Raw genomic sequence first — 8,672 nt, 5'->3', positions numbered from 1 at the left:
ACCTTGTATTTTATCTGTTCGATGTTCACACGAAGCTCTGCTGCAGCAGAGACTGCGGGCCCCCTGCGGCTTTGACCCAGTGCCCAGGACCATGCCTGTGGGTGCTCAGCTATGGCACTGGTGGATGGATTCCCAAATGGATGAATGAATGAATGAATCAATCAATCAATGAATCAATGCTTTTTAAGAAAGACAGAGGTGAACTTCAGACTCAGAGCTAAGGCAGGACAAGAGTGTCTAGTATCATATGGCCCCAAGCAGAGATGGTGAAACACAGCCAGTGAGGTTTTTACTAAACACTAAAGACTTGATCACCATCAGAGTTGTACAGAACGGTGAGGGCCACAGAAAATGCCTGGGCTTTGGAAGAATCCTGGTGATTAGTTCACAAACAAAAGCAATGTGACAGAAAACAATTGGCTGAGAAAAAGTTTACAGAGGAAACAATTCAGCCCAAAGGACAATTTGGTCTACAAGTATACTCCACATTATTTATCAAAAATTGCCATTTTAATGCAGCATGAAGGTGAATTGCATCCTTTTGTGCCTTTTCAAGTATTTTGCTTATAAATTTCAGGATATTTAGTTTTATCCTGTGCTTTAAATTTCTAGTTAATTTTTTAGTTATCTATTTTCATTCTGTTTATTTGAAACATTTTCTTATCATAATTTGGCACGTGTATATGTATTTGCTTTTTTTGTTTGTTTGTTTTTGGTTTTTGGTTTTTTGAAATAGGGTCTCACTCTTTTGCCCAGGCTGGAGTGCAATAGCATGATCTTAGCTCACTGCAACCTCCACCTCCTGGGTTCAAGTGATTCCCCTGCCTCAGTCTCCCAAGTAGCTGGGACTAGAGGCACATGCCATCACACCCAGCTAATTTTTTTATTTTTAGTAAAGACAGGGTTTCGCCATGTTGGCCAGGCTGGTCTCAAACACCCGACCTCAGGTGATCTGCCCGCCTCAGTCTCCCAAAGTGCTGGGATTACAGGTGTGAGCCACCATGCCCGACTGGCACATACAGATGTAAACGTGCATAAAACATAAAGGTGCTGTTTAATGAGTTACTGTAAAGTGAGCACCCACAAAAACACAACTGGTGAACAGCCAGGATGACACTGGCCCCCAGGTACCCTTGAGTGTCCCTGACAACACCCTCGTTGGCACTGAAGGACACAGCCACCCCGCTGCTGGGGTGACCACGTCCTCTTCGCCTTTGTCCTGTTGCCTCCTAAGAACGCATCTCTAAGGCTGGGCTTTAGGTTTGCCTGTCTGAGAATATGACACAAACAAAATCTTGTTTTATATGTTTTGTGTCTGGCTTCTTTCACTCAACACTGACATTTGTTTTTGTTGTGTGGTTGCAGTACATTCCTTTTCATTACTGTACTGTGAGGTTTGTAACAGCCAAATGTTGAAAACAGTATAAATGCTAAAAAACAGGGGAGGCCAGGAGGCGGAGGTTGCGGTGAGCCGAGATCGCGCCACTGCACTCCAGCCTGGGTAACAAGAGCGAAACTCCGTCTCAGAAAAAAAAATTTAAAAATTAAAAAAAAATAGAGGAGGCCAGACGCAGTGGCTCACACCTGTAATCTCAGCACTTTGGGAGGCCGAGGCAGGCGGATCACTTGAGGTCAGGAGTTCCAGACTAGCCTGGCCAACATGGTGAAAACCTCATCTCTACTAAACATACAATAATTACTGGCCAACACGGTGAAACCCTCATCTCTACTAAACATACAATAATTACTGGCCAACACGGTGAAACCCTCATCTCTACTAAACATACAATAATTACTGGCCAACATGGTGAAATCTTCATCTCTACTAAACATACAATAATTAGCTAGGCGTGATGGCTGGTGCCTGTAATCCCAGCTACTCAGGAGGCTGAGGCAGGAGAGTCACTTGAACCCACAAGGTAGAGTTTGCAATGAGCCGAGATCATGCCATTGCACTCCAATGAACAGAGGACTGGTTTAATAAAGAATGAAAGTTTACAAAACAGAAATTACTCTGTAATCTTATTTTTGTTAAAAGGAGAGAAGGAAAAGGCAAGAACGAGAAAATGAAAGAGAAAGAATGAAAGAAAATGCATTCATAAGAGTGAATATAGAGAAAGTTCTGGAAAAATACTAAAGCATACAAAATATAAAGTAATTTTATATTTGTATAAAGTATATTTATACAAAATATAAAGTAATAGCTTACTTTATAAAAATCCTAAGCAGGGTGAGTAGTTCAAAGTTTTTATATCTATTTGAAATATGTGTGTGTGTGTGTGTGTGTGTGTGTGTGTAAAAGTGCATAAAGCATAAAGGGGCTGTTTAATGAGTTATTATAAAGTAAGCACCCACAAAAACACAACTGTGTGTATATATTATACATACACACACACGTGATATGTAGATACAGAGATAGATATAGATAGGTATAGATTGACTGAAGTTTCTGCTTTTCCTGCAAGGCTCACTCATTGTTTTTGTAATTCAAAACAAAATACTAAAAGGAATTTAAGCCATGAAAGAATAAACAAAGCAATAAAAACAATCAAAAGAGAGGGTTAGGAGTTTTAGGATTTTTTTCGTCTCCTCATTTATTTTCAGCCAATTATGTCTGCTATACTTGTCTGAAAACATTTTTTGGTGAATTTTTTATTTTTATAAATTGATTTTTAGAATGAATGTTTCCAACCACAGTTAACAGTTTCTGAGTTTTGCAAACACTGCTTAGTTAACCAAGACCTAGTTGTTAGTTACCTTAGCTTTTCGAATTCATTTTCACCCACTTTGTCTTGCCTTGCTCTGTTTATAATGGATGAACACAACCTAAATTCATTTTAATAAAATCTTTGTTTGTCCAAACTGTTCCAGCTGACAAAATTGAGTGCTTCAAAGTCAAGCCAGCTTAAATTCCAGTGTCAGTTCAGCCACTTACCATTTGCATAACATTGGACAAATTAACCTTTCCCAATCTCAATTTCCGATCTACTAAATGGGGATAAAACCTGCTTTATAGGAAATTGCCTAGCTGGATATGAGCTGGTCCTTGAGAAGTCAGGTGGTTTCTCTGTTTTGCCCCCACTTCCCCCTTTGACTGCTTCTTAAATCCAAATATACCATTGGCACATACATTTAAGTTGCAGAGATGGTTGTTCTTTCCTCCAAAAATATTAATAAACTTAAAACACACCTTTGAATTGAGTGCATTTTAGAACTGAAAAAAATGCAACCTTCCTGGTCTCCTGGAGTTTCCTCAAAGGCCATATGAGAGCGTCCACACTGGCCCCTGTCTTCTCCTCTGTCTCCGTTAGCTGACACCGGCAGGCTGGTCTTTGCCTCCCTGTTTTCTTCCCTGTCCTCCCTGTACCCCATATATTCCTGGAAAACATCCATACATTCATCTTTTAAGACTCAAAGATCTCTAGAGAGCTGTTCCTGACTCCTCGACATCCCACTCAGCACAGGACTGGGAGGAGCACAGCATGGGGTCAGTCTAAGCCCTGCCTGTCTCCCTCTCCCAGACTGTCCTAGAGAACCCGGCTCCCTTCACACTCTTCCCAGTGCAGGGAGAGGCTCTGCTAGGAGCTCCAAGAGATGGGAAGGGCACCACCTGTGCCTTGGAGAAGTCACCACAGTCCAGCTCAGAGTTGCACAGTTCAGGCTTAGGGGTTGCTGACCTACAATATCTGAGCAGTCAAAACTTGAGAGCCAATTGATTAGCCTCAGTGAAAAGCATAATAGCCAGGTGGAGTGGATGGTCACAGTAGCCCGACCAGTGTCTGCCCTCCTTGCTACCCAGCCAAGAGGCTTCCTTACCAGAGGTTGCTCGGCAACAGTGGACTCAGCTGCAGTGATTGATGTGCCAGGAATGTGGGCTGGCAGCAGCTCCTTAGTAGTGGAGGACCAGGTGGGCAGACCAAGTCACCTCTTCCCTCACATGGCCAAAGGACAGGACTCATGGCCTTCGGTCTGTGACTCCAGCTGCCCACTTGATGGACACATTGTGTCCTCGGATAAGGACACACCTTCACACTGGTCCTCAAGGCAAGCCCTGTACACCTGGGAGGCTTCTGCTCTCCTGCAGACAGCTGCACTCTGCTTCCTCATTTGTCTGTCTCATTTGCTGCCAGGGGCCACGAATGCCTGGCACTGGGTGGGTGATCTGAATAACTGGTTGCTTCCAGGCTTCTCTTCCATAGATGCATGAGTTAGCAATTTGGAAACTACTTTCTGGGCATTTTAGAACCAGGCAAATAAGTAACCTGGAGCCAGGTTTCTCGTTAGTAAAGAAATAAGTTGCAAATATCAAGGGGAAGGTTATGATCCTTTTGCAGCTGGTAAGCGTGGTGATTGGGTGTTTGCGCATGTGTGACATGCCACCCTCGCACTTGTTGCAACATCGGCACATTAACCATGTGACGTGAGAAACAATAAATAAAGGGAAAGGTCAGACTAGGCCCTAGAGTGTGGGATTGGAATTGGAGGTATCAGCATGAACTCACATTTTAATATATAGAGAGAGGGAGAGATAGAAATATAGAGAAGTGTGCTCTATGGTTTTCTTCCTAGCTCTGACCACTGAGAGGTCCTAGGAGTGATGACATGCCAGTAGCAAGAAGCACACACACCTGACATCCAGATCCTTGTTTCTGAATATCAGATCCTGCTCAAAGGAACCAGGGCTCCTTGGAGAAATGGCTGATCTCAGGGCTGGTGCAGGGAAGGGAGAAGGTGAGCCTGGAACATCTTGTGCCAGAAAATAAGGAAGGGCTCCGATGATGATGGGGACATTTCCCAAGGAGATATTTCCCAAGGAGACAGGAGCCAGTTTAAGGCTGCTCCCATGGCCAAATCGAAAACAATTTGAGCATCAAAATAAATAATGGGTATAAATCCTTGAAAAATAAGAATCTCTGGGTCCACATGGTATAAATCAACCAATAAATGAATAGGGAAAACTCCTCTGTAGAGCTGAGTGCCAGCTAATAGGTATAGAAGGATAGAATTCATCCTGTAAGCCCGGCTACTTGGGAGACTGAGTCAGGAGGATCATTTGAGGCCATGAGTTTAAGACCAGCTATGGCAGAAAAGCAAGACCTTGTGAAGAAGAAAAAGAAGAAGAGAAGAAGGAAGAAGAGGAGGAGGAGGAGGAGGAGGAGGAGGAAGAGAGGGGGAGGGGGAGGGGGAGGAGGAGGCTCACCATCATTTGGTAACTATCACAGTGACAATTCAGGTAAGGATCATCATTAGATGCTGAGTCTAGTAGTGACAGTCTGATGAGAAACAGGGTATTTATATGGCTTCAGAATGTCTCCCCACAAGACGCTTACTCATGACGGTGGGGGGGGGGGGGGGGTGCGAAAAATAGTTACAGAGTAGAAATCTGGCACACAGCACTTTGACCAAGTGATGAAAAAGTTGGCAGCTTGTGCCTCGTGATACAATGTACTGAGGACACACCAACACTTCCAGGTATTCCTGCCCAAAACACACAGCCCGAATCTAACCACAACTGAACATCAGATTCAGCCAAACTGAGGAACATTCTACAAAGTAACTGGCCAGGTATCCTCAAAACTGTCAGGGTCATGAAAACAAAGAGGAATTATTCAGTTTAAAGGAGATGAAAGAGACATGCCAACTAAATGCAATGTATAGCTGGATTCGATCCTAGACTAGAAAATAATTCGGGGCGAAAAATGTTCCTGTTGGGATAATTGGAAACACTGGACTAAGGTGTGAAGATCAGATAACAGTGGTTTTATATCAGTGAACTTCCTGATTTTGATAACTGCATCACGGTTATATAAGAGAGTGCCCTCGTTGTTGCTTTTTTCCCCCTAGGAAATACACATTGAAGTATTTAGAGATAAAAGTGCATCCTATTTGCAGTTTTCAAAGGTTCATATACATACAGATATAGAGAAAAAGAATGAGGCGAAAGCGATGATGAAGTTAATTGGTAAAATGTTAATGTTTGGGGAAACTGGGTGAAACATTTGGAAATTCTTTGTACTTCTCTCGCAACTTGTCTGTTAGTCTGAAATTAAGACTTAAAGGTTGCTGGATAAAAGCGTAAAGAATTATCTAGCATGGTCTGGTGAACTAGCATGCATTCAGTTTGTGTGTTCATTAGAGAAGAAGGCAGCTTATAAGCGCCCCTTAACTGGAGGTATTAGAATGTTCTAGGCCAGGGATTTTCAGACTCTCCTATGCCCTGGAATCACTCAGGGATCTTGTTCACTGCAGATTCTGGCGCGGGTCTGGGTAGGGATGGAGGGTCTCAATTCCCAACAGGCTCCCAGGTGATGCTGATGCTGCCTTCATGCTGGTTCATGGATCACCCTTTGGGTAGCACAGGGGTAAGTGCCACGGGCATTTAGACCATGGGTTCCCAAGCCTGCTGCACTTTGGGACTACTGGAGGAGCTGATGGTCATTGGTCTCCTCTGGTGATTATCACGTGCTGTCTTCACAAAGACTAAACTTCACATTGATCCTGCTCCCTCCTTCCCATCATCGCAAAGGCAGACCCTGAGTCTAAGGACTGCCGTGGCGTCCAAACAGGGTCTCTGCTGCTGCTTTACTCCAACCCATACTCAGAAGCCAGATGAATCTTCCTGCTCCCCCATGGTTCAAATGCGCACTGTGGGAGGCAGGTGTGAACTCCTCGCCCAGGCAGCAAGCCCTCTGTGGTGTGGCCGCAACCCACTTTTTCTGGCTTCTCTCCCAGGCCTCTCTGTTGTTTGATACCTGCTTCCCAGAGAGCAGCTGCTCATAGTCCTGCAGCCAGGTTCCACCCGATGCATCTGCAGCTGTGATCACTCTCACACCCAAGAGCAGCTGTCTCAGGCCCACTCGGGTCTCCTGGTAAGAAGCACCACGTGGTCCCTTCCTCCATGGGGGCCGTGTTTTGGATGTCACAGATCCCTCCCCTCGCTGGGCCTGCTCAGGATGCCCACAGTTCTCTAGGAGAGGTAGCTGGCTGAGAGCTAGGGACCTGGGGTCTCAGATAGGGTCTCCTCACTTAGAGGCTGTCTGCTGCTGGAACACAGAATCTCATTCACAACCACACAAGACAGGGCTCTGCTCTCTCTGGTATGTGGGGAAGGTCAGGGAGGCTGGGGTGTTGCTCTGGATTTCTGGCTTGGCTACCAATTCCCTGGTCCCCTCCCCAGCTCTCCACCCACCCACTTATCCACTCTTCACCCTCCCTCCTTCCACCCAGCACGTGGCTGGGATCCAAAAGACCTGGAGGAAAATAGGTCACAGGGAGGTGCCACCTGGATTGTTCCCTCGGGACAGGGCTCAGCCCTGAGAGGGCAGCATGCATTAGGCCACAGAGAGCAGGGCTGAAAATCTAATTTGAGAAGGGGAATGCAGGACTCAGGAGGCATCCAGAGACCACCGCTTCTCCGCTTCCCCTATTGCCTTCTTCCGTTCCCCCGCTCTCTTCTCTAGGCCTCACTTTTCTAGAAAGAGATCTCCCCCAATCCCACACCAGAAGTCCTTCCCTCCAAGTGCCCTGGGGTTCATGGAGCTAATTTCAGTTACGATGCTTGGCTGCCCAGGAAAGGGGCCTTGGTAAGCCCTGGGGATTCGGGGCTGAGCCAGGTTCCCAGGAGCATCACAGCTGGAATCGGAGGGAAGAAGAGTCAGGGAGGAGCAGCTGATCCTGGCTCAGATCAGCTTCAGAAAGTCCAGGGACTTCACCCCGGCCTTCTGTCTCTCCCTCAGGAGCTGTCCAGATGGGAACTTTGAGAGGCTCATTCCACCCTGGAGGATGGAAAATGGTCCTTCACACCCCCATCAAGAGGACCCAGATCCCTGCATGTCTGAGCCTCTGACCTTGCACCAATCTTCCTGGGCCACAGTCTGGAGCATGCAGACCGTCCTCCCCAGAGAACAGGCTCTCCTGATGCGCTTGGTGGGAAGGCCTGAGATTTGGAACAAACTGGCTCCTCTGTGGAGACTTTTGTCCACTGAGCTTCTCCCTTTGAGTTGGGGGCTTTCAGATTCCCAGCCCTGCTGCATTCCAGGAAAAGAAACAGGAATTTGGAAGCAAATAAGAGGTGGACCCCTAAAAGAGATGCACACCCCATTTCCAGATCTGGGAATGTCCTCCCCCTCCATCAGGTCGCTCTAGTTTCAGGCTCTATTCCAAGTCCCTCCAGGAAGAAGCTGACCTCACTGCCTCCCCCATCCTCCAGCACGCCCTTTTGCTGCCCCACACAGGTCAACACTTGTCTCCTGGCCTTGCTTTCTGCTTCCAAGTTCTCGCTCCCAGACAGCTGCAAGAAACTGTTAGCCCAGCAGATACTTTCCTGTTGATCATAACCATAATTTCCCAATCCCCAATCAAGACAGCTCACATATAACGTTAGAGCCACTGTGGGGTATAGGGGCAATTTGTATGCTAAAATACTACAGAAAGAAATCATTAGAGGAATTATGTCCATTCAAAATGATGAGAGTAATTCTGTAGGGAATAAGTCAAATATTTTATGCTGAGACTGTCTTAGAAAATCCAAGACATGCCGTCACTGTGGATATATTCTTATACCTCCAGCTGGGCCCTCAGTAGACACTTGAATCTCCCTTGTCTCTGACACTGACTCCCTGCACTCCCCACCCTCTCATATCCCACTCATCCTCAATCAACACATTACGTGG

The 8,672-nt window shown here is 46.0% G+C and overlaps 1 non-coding gene across 1 annotated transcript; it reads left to right on the top strand.

Moving 5' to 3' along the window:
* Positions 1-4,322: 4,322 nt before the first annotated feature.
* On the top strand, positions 4,323-4,421 carry LOC120362295 (small nucleolar RNA U13). Its single transcript, XR_005578249.2, has one exon. It is a non-coding gene; the product is annotated as a small nucleolar RNA U13 (small nucleolar RNA).
* Positions 4,422-8,672: the final 4,251 nt, after the last annotated feature.

Source organism: Saimiri boliviensis, chromosome 1 (genome assembly GCF_048565385.1).
Source record: "Saimiri boliviensis isolate mSaiBol1 chromosome 1, mSaiBol1.pri, whole genome shotgun sequence".
NCBI lineage: Eukaryota > Metazoa > Chordata > Mammalia > Primates > Cebidae > Saimiri > Saimiri boliviensis.
Note: the sequence above shows the minus strand (reverse complement) of the source record. Positions and strands in the feature narration are given on the sequence as shown.